Below are 12,873 nucleotides of genomic sequence, written 5' to 3'. Positions count from 1 at the left end.
CATAACAATATTCTGCATACCGAAAAGAAGGGGCGCAGGTTAGATATCTTAAAAAATTGAAGATGGTTCAAATGGCTCTGAGCACTATGGGACTTAACATCTATGGTCATCAGTCCCCTAGAACTTAGAACTACTTAAACCTAACTAACCTAAGGACATCACACAACACCCAGTCATCACAAGGCAGAGAAAATCCCTGACCCCGCCGGGAATCTAACTCGGGAACCCGGGCGCGGGAAGCGAGAACGCTACCGCACGACCACGAGCTGCGGAGAGGAATTGAAGATTTTCAAACATCTCTCTCGTCATGATGGCCTCAATCTCAACGAACAGCTGCAGCTGCAAAATAATAACTTTTTCGGCTGTATGAAGCCATTGCTTCATCTTTGATTCAGATTTCCTCATCCACATTACCGAAATGATTTTTCCTGTCACATCTTTGCTGTTTTCTTGTATGTCATAACTAGCGTTTTTTACGTTACAAAATGTATCTCTATTTAAAGCAGATAAATATGTAACTTCATCCTATTATTATTAGTGCTTACGTTATGCCTGAATCAGCTGCATCACAATTTCATGTGTCTAATTTTGAATGTACAGTAGCCTAGTTGTTTCTGCGGCTACTAGATGGCGCTCGTAGCAACACCATGTTTACTTTTATACACTTTCTAACGTGGGCACCTCAGTCTTGTTGCAACCCTTATTCACAGTACGAGCAGCCCTTAGTGGTTCGCCATCTCACTTACAACTATTCATGACGTCGCCTTTCCGGCTTAGATCTTTTTTAATATGTGACTTGTAAGTACTGCACCTTTTTCCAGTCAGTACTAACTCTAATTGTATTAATGTATTAAATACCTAATATGTTTTAGAACAGTTAGTCTAATTCAGAAGACAACGCTCATAGTAGTGTAGAAACCTGGTCTATTTTGACTTAATATTTGTGACCGAGGGCTTATTTGTTTTAATGTAAAACAAAAATACCTGTTAACCATTGAACGACATACTGACGAGCCTCACGATCACGACATGTCATTCACCCATAGGTACAACATATGACACACCAATGAGCTGATATGTATCTGCCAGCGTTTGAAAGAACGAAAAAGAACAAATCCCATTATAATGTATGTGAAATTGTATCAGAAGTTGTGAATCACACGTTGCCGGCGGTAACGGAGTGTACAGTCCCATGCTATGGAATGTGTGGCCTGTGAGCGGAAAGAGTGGTCAACGGCGGAAGTAAAACCGCGTCGTGCGTGACGTGTTTACAACTCCACGGCGCTGCTCTCTCTGCCCGATACCCGCCGTGTCGACAGCTGCTAACGGCCGCGTCGCAGTGTTACTACAGTACCACGGCATGTTTCACAAAAGAGGAAATCGCCGACGTCCACCTCACTTACGGGCTTGCAGATGGAAGAGCTGACGTTGCAAGGCAACTGTATCACGAGAGGTTTCCTAGCCGGCGCCTGTCAGCCACAAAAAACGTTTTACTATGTGGACAGGCGCTTGAGCGAGTATGGTGCATATGTAGAACCTCCAGGATTTAGTGGTTGTGGCCGACCGTCGACGTAGAGTGCGCATGACGAAGAAAAAGTGTTACAAACTGTTGCTAGGTCTCTCGCCACTGCGGTAGGAATGTCACAATCTACTTTTACGCGAGTACTCCATAGAAACCATCCCTTTCGCATGAAGAAGATACAGGCATTGTTGCCGGAAGACTACCAGAGGAGGCTGGACTTCTGCAACTTTATCCTACGGCGTCAGACATTTTGTGTTAGCAGAAGAGCCAACACCATGTTACGAGTGGGAGCCGAAATGCACGCGTTTTAGCTCACGCAGGCTGGTGTGAGGAGGGAAGAACTATACTGACGTGAGGTATGGAACATGACAAGGAATGAGAATTCAGAAAGCGGACGTATTCAGTTTGATACTTAACTTTAAACCATTCATGATGAACATCGCACTTGACTGTACATGATTCACAATATTATCTGTTCACAACACATTCTTGAAGTTATTGTAGTAACTGAATATGCCGCCTTGCTAGGTCGTAGCAAATGACGTAGCTGAATGCTATGCTATACTGTCGTCTCTGCAAATGAGAGCGTATGTACGCAGTGAACCATCGCTAGCAAAGTCGGCTGTACAACTGGCGCGAGTGCTAGGAAGTCTCTCTAGACTAGACCTGCCGTGTGGCGGCGCTCGATCTGCAATCACTGATAGTGGTGACACGCGGGTCCGACGTATAGCCTACTAACGGACCGCGACCGATTTAAAGGCTACCACCTAGCATGTGTGGTGTCTGGCGGTGACACCACAAGACCCACGACCAGCATTTTTCATGAACAATATTGTTCAGCAACGAAGTCTATTTTACGAACGAGGGTATAGTGAATTCGCATAATTGGCTTGAGTGGGCGGAAGAAAACCTCCACAGCACAGTGATACGATGGTTTCAACAACGATGCGGTGTTAACATCTGTTGTGGTATTATTGATCACCATTTCATAGGGCCACATGTTTTACCACAAAGGCTTCAGGACAGCGGTATCTGTGTTTCCTGGATGCTACATTACTGGAATTGTTGGAAGACGTTAGTTTGGCCTCTCGTATGAACCTGTGGTACATCCATGATGTTGCCCCCGCTCACTTCAGGGACACAGTCCGACGCCACCTGGACAATGCCTTCCCTTAGAAATGGATTGGTCGAGGAGGCTCTGTAGCATGGCCAGCAAGATTGCCAGACCTGAATCCACTGGATTTCTTTTGTGGAGCCATCTGAAATCTGTGGTTTACGAAGTAGAGGTTGTTGATGTCAACACACTACAACAAAGAATACATGCCTCTGATATTACGCAAAGAGATACAGACATATTGGATCGTGTTCAGCAATTTTTCTTGCGAAGAGTTCAACGAGGCCCCGTAGCATGGCCAGCAAGATTGCCGGACCTGAATCCACTGTATTTCTTTTTGTGGAGCAATCTGAAATGTATGGTTTACGAAGTAGAGGTTGTTGATGTCAACACCCTACAGCAAAGAATACATGCCTCTGATATTACCAAAGAGATACAGACATATTGGATCGTGTTCAGCAATTTTTCTTGCGAAGAGTTCAACGAGGCCCCGTAGCATGGCCAGCAAGATTGCCGGACCTGAATCCACTGTATTTCTTTTTGTGGAGCAATCTGAAATGTATGGTTTACGAAGTAGAGGTTGTTGATGTCAACACCCTACAGCAAAGAATACATGCCTCTGATATTACCAAAGAGATACAGACATATTGGATCGTGAAACTTCCTAGCAGATTAAAACTGTGTACCCGACCGAGACTCGAACTCGGGACCTTTGCCTTTCGCGGGCAAGTGCTCTACCATCTGAGCTACCGAAGCACGACTTACGCCCGGTCCTCACAGCTTTACTTTTGCCAGTATCTTGTCTCTTACCTTCCAAACTTTACAGGAGCTCTCCTGGACAAGAGAGCTTCTGCAAAGTTTGGAAGGTAGGAGACGAGATACTGGCAGAAGTACAGCTGTGAGGACCGAGCGTGAGTCGTGCTTCGGTAGCTCAGATGGTAGAGCACTTGCCCACGAAAGGCAAAGGTCCCGAGTTCGAGTCTCGCTCGGGCACACAATTTTAATCTGCCAGGAAGTTTCATATCAGCGCACACTCCGCTGCAGAGTGAAAATCTCATTTTGGAAATATTGGATCGTTTTCAGCAATTTTTCTTTCTAAGAGTTCAACTTTTGCCACACACATCGTGGCCGTCATTTAGAACAGTACTTATAAACCGCCGCTGGCCGTGTGTTTCTATGTTAGTTTTGATTTGTATTCGTTTGTATTAACTGCAACCTACCTGTCTGGTTGTATTTTCTGTGCTGCATCGATGTACTCGTTTATTAAAACTAAGTCTGGGATACAAAAACCAAATTATATTCCCTAAGCCAACTAGCCACGATACATAATACCGGCCAGCTTAACTGGTACGAGATAGATGTGGGCGCTGTCACTGCTCGCAGTGTCACGCAGACCGCCGCTTGACGCCGCATGCCTCGCCTTCTCGTGAACGGCTAGGCTACCTACAACTCTCGCATGTTGTGCCATGTTGCCGATCGGTTCCCTTAGCCAATGTCGGCGCACCGTAACACCCAAAACGCTACTTCATATTTTCAGATTTTTAACATTCAAGCGGATTGTCATTTATTGACTTAGGAAGATGAGGAAAACGAATTTATGTTTGTAGCTCAGTGACACTGTAATTCTGTCAGAGACAGCAAAGGACCTGTAAGAGCAGCTCAACGGAATGGATAGTGTCTTGAAAGGAGGATATAAGATGAATGTCAACAAAAGTAAAACGAGGATAATGGAATGTAATAGAATGAAACCGGGTGATGCTGAGGGAATTAGATTAGGAAATGAGACACTTAAAGTAGTAAAGGAGTTTTGCTGTTTTGGGAGCAAAATAACTGATGATGGCCGAAGTAGAGAGGATATAAAATGTAGACTGGCAATGGCTAAGAAAGTGTTTCTGAAGGAGAGAAATTAATTAACATCAAGTATAGATTTAAGTGTCAGGAAGTCGTTTCTGAAAGTATCAGTATGGAGTGTAGCCATGTATAGAAGTGAAACGTGGATGATAAATAGTTTAGACAAGAAGAGATTAGAAGCTTTCGAAATGTGGTTCTATAGAAGAATGCTGAAGATTAGATGGGTAAATCACATAACTAATGAGGAGTTATTGAATAGAACTGGGTAGAAGAGAAAGTTGCTGCACAACTTGACTGGAAGAAGGGATCGGTTGGTAAGACATATTCTGAGGCATCAAGGGATCACCAACTTAGTACTGGAGGGCAGCGTGGAGGGTAAAAAGCGTAGAGGGAGACCGAGAGATGAATACACTAAACAGATTCAGAAGGATGTAGGTTGCAGTAGGTACAGGGATATGAAGAAACTTGCTCAGGATAGAGAAGCATGTAGAGGTACATCAAACCAGTCTCTGCACTGAAGACCACAGCTCAGTGTGTGACAATTTGCACTACACAAATTTTCCTCATTTATGGTATTACAGTCCGGTCTTCTCCTACAGTTTTTACCCTGCATAGCTTATGTACCATGACCGTTACACCCTGATGTCTTAACACATGTCGTTTCATCCTGTCCCTTTCTTATGTCCGTGTTTTCTAGATACAGCTTTCCTCGACTATTCTTTGGAGAGCCACTGCATTTATATAATAAATCAGTGACAAGATGCACCTTCGCCCTAGTAGCACTAAGTATCTACAACCAGACGGCTTGTGTGGCCTACCGCATTACGTTTCCGGGTCACTGTGTAGTGTCACGAATAAATTTCAGAGAGCAAAGTTAGAATCTGACCACTGTCGCTTTCATATAACTTACGCGACGCACACAGCGCACAGCAGATAATTCTCATGAGGTATGAATTAATTATGTTCCATACTGAATTGGCGTTTGGAGTGATATATCACGCCAATGATGTGAGTGCATCGTGATGTATGTAATATATTTACAACCAATGCTAATATTCTATGTGAATCATGCATTTATGTGTGTATAAGTTAGTATTAATTGGAGGCGGACAGAGATGGCACAAATATAAGAAAAAAAGAAAAAGAAAACCACGCATGATCAGTCTTAGTAAGCCCCTTGATACACTGTTCACTATAACTGCATTGTTGAGACTCATTCTTTCTCGTGGACCCGTTAAGGCAGGACTCTTTCGCCGTGACATGAAAGGAATCGTGTCCACATGTGGCTTTGATTCACAGAATGCACACAGCTGTAAGCTGAGGCATCAGTTGCACTGCTAAAAAAACTTACTGTATGGTAACAAAGCGGAGTTGCTAAAAGTAAGTTGGAAAACATTTTACTTGTTGCTTAAGCAAATGAAACACCGAATGTTATGATTGGGATGTCTTTTCGCTATGCAACTGTTCTCACACGATTGCAAGGAAACGACTGCTTACAAATATTTGATTATTTGTAATTCTATACCAAACGTCACAGCCCAGTGACAATATAGTTATTTTTTTGTAATTAGATCTATTAAATACGACACTGCAAAGTTAACCAACTTCCTGCCCGTTGTTCGAAGTATTGGCAGTGAATTAAGAGTGCAAATTGCAATTTATAATCTAAGGGAAACGGAACTTAGCAGTTGGAAATTATCACCAAATTTTGAAAGCGTATCTCCGGATAATTGAGAGCTTAATGCTGACTTAAAATGCAGACTGAAGGAAAATGACCCAGACCGAGTTCGACCTCGTTGCTTTTCGATTTCTGACCACAGTCTGAACCACTACACCAACAGACCTGATCAGAAACAGCTTACACCTGCTGCATTCTCCTGGCACTGCTGGTCTCTCAAGTTGATACGGCTGTTCACAAGGTAGGAGTTGAATCGTACTTACAACTTCAGTTAACCATAACTTATACGAAATATTTGTAATTTATATACAAATTTTTCCTCATGACTCAGTGCACCTCTTACGGAAAATCAGATCAAAACCCCTTCAGCATTTCCTGAGATTACCGTGCAGATTGAGATGATGTGATATCAATGAATACATCATATCGTCATATGTAAACTTGTAATTTTCAAAATATCTTGATCATAATAAATTTTAATAAACTCTAAAATTTTTACGTCACGTATTCGCTTTAGACAACATTTACCATTTTTTACAAAATCTTCTTCAATCTTTATTGATCCAGATAATTTTCAAAATCCTTTTATAACACCACATATCAATCATTTCATTTTTCATCTTTCCTGGTTTCCGCACAGTCAAGGATTCACTTCCATACACTGCTGTACTCAAAGACATACGTTCTCAAAAATTTCCTCCTCAAAATAAGGATACTAGACTTCTTTATTGGTGAGGAAAGCCTTTTCTCCCTGTGCTAGTCGGCCTTTATGTCCTCAGTTCTTGATCCATTGTATATTATTTTCCTACCGTGTTGGCAGAATTCCTTCACTTCGTCTACTTAGTCGTCCCACATCTGAACGTGTGAAGTTTGTCTTCTCTAAAATTTTGGAAGTATGTGGTAAGATCTTACGGAACCAAACTGCTGAGGTCATCAGTTCCTAAGCCTACTTAAATTAACTTACGCTATGGACAACACACACACCCATACCCGAGGGAGGACTCGCACCTCAGACGGGGGCAGTCGCACAGACCGTGACAAGGCCCCCTAGACGGTACGGTTACCCAGCGCGGCTCTCTTCTCTGGTCTCGTTTCTGCTACTCCCGTTTAGCTGCAATCCATACTCTACTACACCATTCCATTCAAAATATCCTGTAATTCCTCTTCACGTTCATTGAGGATATTAATGTCATCAGCGACTCTTAACTTTGATCATCATCCTACCTGGATTTAGTTCCTACCCCTGAACCTTTTTTTTTTTTTTGTTATAGTTTCTTCGACGTCCACTTGAACAGTAAGGGAGAAGGAACGCATCCTGTCTTCCACCCTTTTTAATCTTCGTTCTTGGTTTTGTACTCTTCCTGTTGCATTATGAAACTTATATATGTTGTATATTACCCGTCTCATACTATAGGTTACACGTATTTTTCCGAGAACTTCGAACATCATACACGATATTATGCTGTCAAGCCCCTCTTCTACCTCAACAAATTCTGTTAAGGTGTCTTGATTTTTCTTAAGTCGTGCTTCTATAATCAGGCACAATTGTAGAACTACCTTTGTCGTCTGAAAGTGTGATGAATTATCTTAAGCCTCGGAGTTTCTACACTGAATCCATTCTCGTTTAGTTACCATTTCCACCAACAGTTCTAGAAATTATGAATTTGTACCTTGCACCCTATTTGATCAGGGATTCCCAAACCTCTGACATAAACTGTTTTCTGTATGTCTTCCCTATAGGCATCTGTTCCTTCTTGTATCACGCCAGCAGTGAGTTCTTCTCCCCAACCATAGACTTTCAACGTACAAAATCTTACCTTCAGACGATCGTCCTTTTTCTGAATTCTTCTCGTTCTGCCTGCAGCAACTTCGCCTTTGTTTCCCTGTACTTTCTGTTTGTTTCATTCCTGACTTATGCTGCTGTCTTTCTATCTTTTCCTGTGCTTTCTTCTTTCGTCGATCAGATGAAGTATCTGTTCCTTTACCAAAGGTTTCTTCTACCTACCTTAATTGTACCTATGATCAACTTCTGTGATTGTCCTTTTTAGAGATGCCCTTTCCCCTTCAACGAAAACGTCTACTCTCTTACTCAATTGCCCACTTTCTACACCATCTGAGTTCAAACTCACCTCATCGTTCCTTAGTACTTCAGTTTTTTTTACTTCGTTCTACGATAATTGTTTCCGACAACTCTCTTAAATTTCAGCCAGCCCCTCATAATCACAAATTGGGTGCAGCAGAACACCACCCACTGTTCTGCACACAAAGTCATGGGGTGCTATTCAAATACAGATTAAATTTCTACTTAGGCTGAGTGAAAGCTGCTAATTCCTCGGAATAATCTCATATTGTTAACAACACTTTAAAGAAAACATACAGTGTGAAACACAGCTCTATCGACAAACTATCAGAAGCAGTAGTATGAACGAAAAGATAGAAGAAAGTATAGTAAATATGGGCTCTAAAATGCATACATTAAGACCAGTGAGCACTTGTTTGATAAAACAGGTGTGTTGCATAGTTTCGAAGATGAACAAGGGGTCATAGCTGTAAAGTGTCCTCATTTTAGAACATATGTTTACTGGATTTCTTTTGTTTTGGTCCATACTACCACCTCTCAAAATACTGGAATGAAAAGAGCTTTCAATGGGAGAAATGTGTCTCACAGTAGCGAAGATGAGCAAGTCCTCAAAGCTTACAGGCATGCATTTTAGAGCCCATGTTTACTAGATATTTTTTTCTTGTTTTTGTCCATACTATCACCTCTCAGGTGAACCCCTCGTCAAGGGATAACGTTTTTGACTACAAATCGAAACGTCTTGGTTCCTGGATTCGAACCTTAGCACTCCTTAAATTCTGAATAGAATTCATTAACAATGGTAGCCGAAGACGTCCGGCATAAGAAGTCACCCTCGTTTTGCTAAAGACCTTATGAAAGAGAGCGGAGCGGAACAGTGATTCATTGCACTTTTGTGCACTTAGGGTGGTGAAACTGCCCCTAAAGTGTGGAAGATTCAGCAATGGTCAACGGCATCAGGATGCAGGAGTTAACGGAAACCACTGCATTCAAGACACCTAGTGTGTATCTACAGGACGTATGGTCTGCATTTGGAAAACGTGTCGTGATGATCTCTGCATTGACAAAAGGTTCTGGAGTAGGCACACGCTTGGTGATCTGGGTATACCAAGGGGGAGGTGAGCATGAGAAAAAGATTGAACAACTAACGAAAGGATAACGTTCTGCGAATTGAAGGGTGGAATGTCAGAAGACTGAATGTTGTAGGAAGCTAGAAAATCAATCTAGTTATAGTAGGTTCAAATGGCTCTGAGCACTACGGGATTTAACTTCTGAGGTCAACAGTCCCCTAGAACTTAGAACTGCTTCAACCTAACTAACCTAAGGACATCACACACATCCATGTCCGAGGCAGAATTCGAACCTGCGACCGTAGCGGTTGCGCGGTTCCAGACTGTAGCGCCTAGAACCACTCGGACACCTCGGCTGCCAGTTATAGTAGGAACCAGTGAAGTAAAATGGAAAGGAGACAAGGATTTCTGGCCAGAGGAGTATAGGATATAGCTATTTACAACAACAGCAGTGACGTAAATGCAGCAGGACTTGTATGAACAGGGAAGTCGATCAAGGGCTTGAATTACCGTGAACAGTTCAGTGATATGATTGTTCTTTTCAAAATCGACAGCAAACTAACACCGACAATGATAATTCAGGTATACATGCAGACGTCGCCAGCAGAAGGTGAAGAGATGGAGAAAGTGTATGAAGATATTGAAATGGTACTTCAAAAGGTAAGGGGAGTTAAAAAACTAGTAGACATAGGGGATTGGAGTGTAGGGAAATGAATACAAGAAATAGTTATGGGATGATACAGATTTGTAATATGAATGAGGCACGAGAAAAATTAATTCTGTTCTGTTATAAATTTCAGACAGTAATAAGGAATACTCTGTTCAAGAATCGCAAGAGGAGGAGTGATACTGGGAAAAGACCGGAAGATACACAACATTCCAGTTAGATTAGGTCATGGTGAGATTTCAAAATCAGATATTGGATTGTAAGGCGTATCCAGGAGTGGATGTATACTCGGGTCACAATTCTGTAATGATGAAGAGTAGGCTTCAGTTTAGGAGACTAGTCACGATAATACACAAAGAAAGATTAATACGGAAATACTAAGGTACGAATAGACAGTTTGAAGTTTTCCGAGACTACAGATAGTTTGATAATGAATAACTCAGCAGGCAGTTCAGTTGAATGGACATTTCTAAAAAGGGCAGTCACAGATGTTGGAAGGGTAAACGTAGTACAAGGAAGATAATTGCGAAAAAAATCACAGGTAACAGAATAAATACTTCAGCTGATCAACGAGAGAAGGAGCTACAAAACGATTTAGAGAAATTTAGAAATTCAGAAATACAAGCCTCTTGGGAATGAAATAAATAGGAAGTTCAGGGAAATGGCTGCATGAAAAACAGGATGAAATCGAAAGAGAAATTACTGTAAAAAGGGCTGACTCAATATACGGAATATTCGACACAACCTGTAGTGAAATTAAAAGCAAAGAGTGTAACATTAAATGCGCAATAAGAATTTCACTGTTAAATGTATAAGAGAGGGGGGGGGGGGTTAGGTGGAAGGAGTGCAGTGAAGGCCACGGTTAGGGAAGATTGCTGTGACTTGACTCAGTTTTTAATTCATAGCGACTTATTTGAAACTTAATAAGTGTTCCTTAGCTCCTATCTTTCGTGCGTGTCGGTGTATTTATCAGGTCGTCTATATTATGGATAGGAACTGTGATTTCTGTGTTCAGATACCAGCCGAGTTGGTGACCATTCGCTCACAGCTTCAGGCGGTGTTGGCTTTGGTCACACGGATTGACGTTGTTTCCAAGGGGCATCTCTATGGTGAGGGAGGGGCGGCGGGAGGCTTGACCTCCACGTCTACTTGAGGGTCATACAAAAGTCCAGGAAGTCCCATATGTCCCACGAACGGTCCACTACTGCCCATAGTGCAGTGGAAGGTCGTTCCAAGGTGAGGCAGGTGTGAAAGTCATTTTGGATGGCCGATCGGAGGGCCTACCTGTTTCATCTGATGAACATATTTCTGGTGCTGTCTGTGGCTGACAAAGTCCCTGAACCAGGAACAGCCATTTGCATTCACAAAGTGTGGGAAACTGGTTGTTTGGAGCTGCAACATCAGGCGCATAATGGTGCTCCTTCTGTCGGAGAGGTTAGAAAATCAGGTGTGCATACTAGGAGTATTAATTACAATGTGAAACGGGTGCTTCTGGATGATCATTCTCTCAGGTTTTAGATGGCGAGGTGAAGTAATAAAGACTGCCAGTCTGTTTGCGAGATGAAGGATGCGTTCACCATCTGCACCATAGTCCACAGAACTGACTGTGTTCCTTTGGTACACAGTCGAGTGAAGGGCCAAAATTAGAAGCTCAGACGATTCTTCGATCATGTAGATTGCAGATTCCTCGACTTGCGCCATGTGGTGGTGGGTTTCCAGGTTCCACTAAACGCAGGAAGCAGCTACACGTGTTGTGGGGGCGGTGTGTAGAAGACTGGGTGATTGGTTAGAGGGGCTCGGGAAAGTTCAGAAAAGGGCTTCAGTTTCAAAGGGTGCAAGACGGACACAGGAACAGGTTAGACAAAGGAACAATTAATATTGTAGATGTGAACTGTCGTAGCTGTATTGGACTAGACTAACAGGAAGCGCTGCATGCCAAATCGTTATAGGTACGGAAAGCTGGATAGTTGGAAATAAATTCTACCAAAATTTTTATGAAGGACTAACTGTGTTCAGAAAGGATAAATTAAATATCTTTGGTGATGGTATATTATTGCTTTCAGGTTCGCAGGAGAGCTTATGTTAAGTTTGGAAGGTAGGAGACAAGGTACTGGCGGAAGTAAAGCTGTGAGGACGGGGCGTGAGTCGTGCTTGGGTAGCTCAGATGGTAGTTGGCCCTTGGCTGTGCTGCGGTGAGGACGCGCTGTTTGTGTTCCTCCCGCGGAGCGAGCGCTCGTGTTGTTTACATAGTACTCGGGCGTTTCGCGCGTGCCGTACTCAGCATATAGATCACTATGGCGCACCAATACAGAAAATCCACGCTCAAATTTACGTTCCGCAACGAATTTGCACGGCCCAAAGCACTCGAAGTCGAACGATTTCTACGAGAAGAAGTTAAAATCCCGGCAACCGACATTCTCGGCATTCACTTGTAAATTGTGAGCAGTATCGTATATGTTAAGAGCATCAACGACGCGACATGTGAACGGATCCTTCGGGACACGAAACAGGGCCTCCGTTTCTGCCATGCTGATGGCAATGTGGGGACTGTGCACGTCGATTATTCTGGCATGGGACTTCGCACGATCAGAATTTTCGAACTTCCTTTCGAACTACCGGCGGAGGACGTCGTGACAGCGCTGCGCTCCTACGGCACGGTCCATGATCATATTGCGGAAAAATGGACGCAATTCCAGACATATCCTGTGCTGAACGGCGTCCGCCAGGTCCGAATAGAACTTAAAAGACATGTACCTTCATATCTGAATATCGGTGGCTGCCGTGCCATCGTAATCTACGATGGGCAACCGAAGACCTGCTCTGGTTGTGGGAAGGAGGGACACCTCATATCAGAATGTACGCAACGTCGAATCACGCAACTGCCGCCGGCTGAA

The sequence above is a fragment of the Schistocerca cancellata genome, unplaced genomic scaffold (assembly GCF_023864275.1).
Source record: "Schistocerca cancellata isolate TAMUIC-IGC-003103 unplaced genomic scaffold, iqSchCanc2.1 HiC_scaffold_718, whole genome shotgun sequence".
NCBI lineage: Eukaryota > Metazoa > Arthropoda > Insecta > Orthoptera > Acrididae > Schistocerca > Schistocerca cancellata.
Note: the sequence above shows the minus strand (reverse complement) of the source record.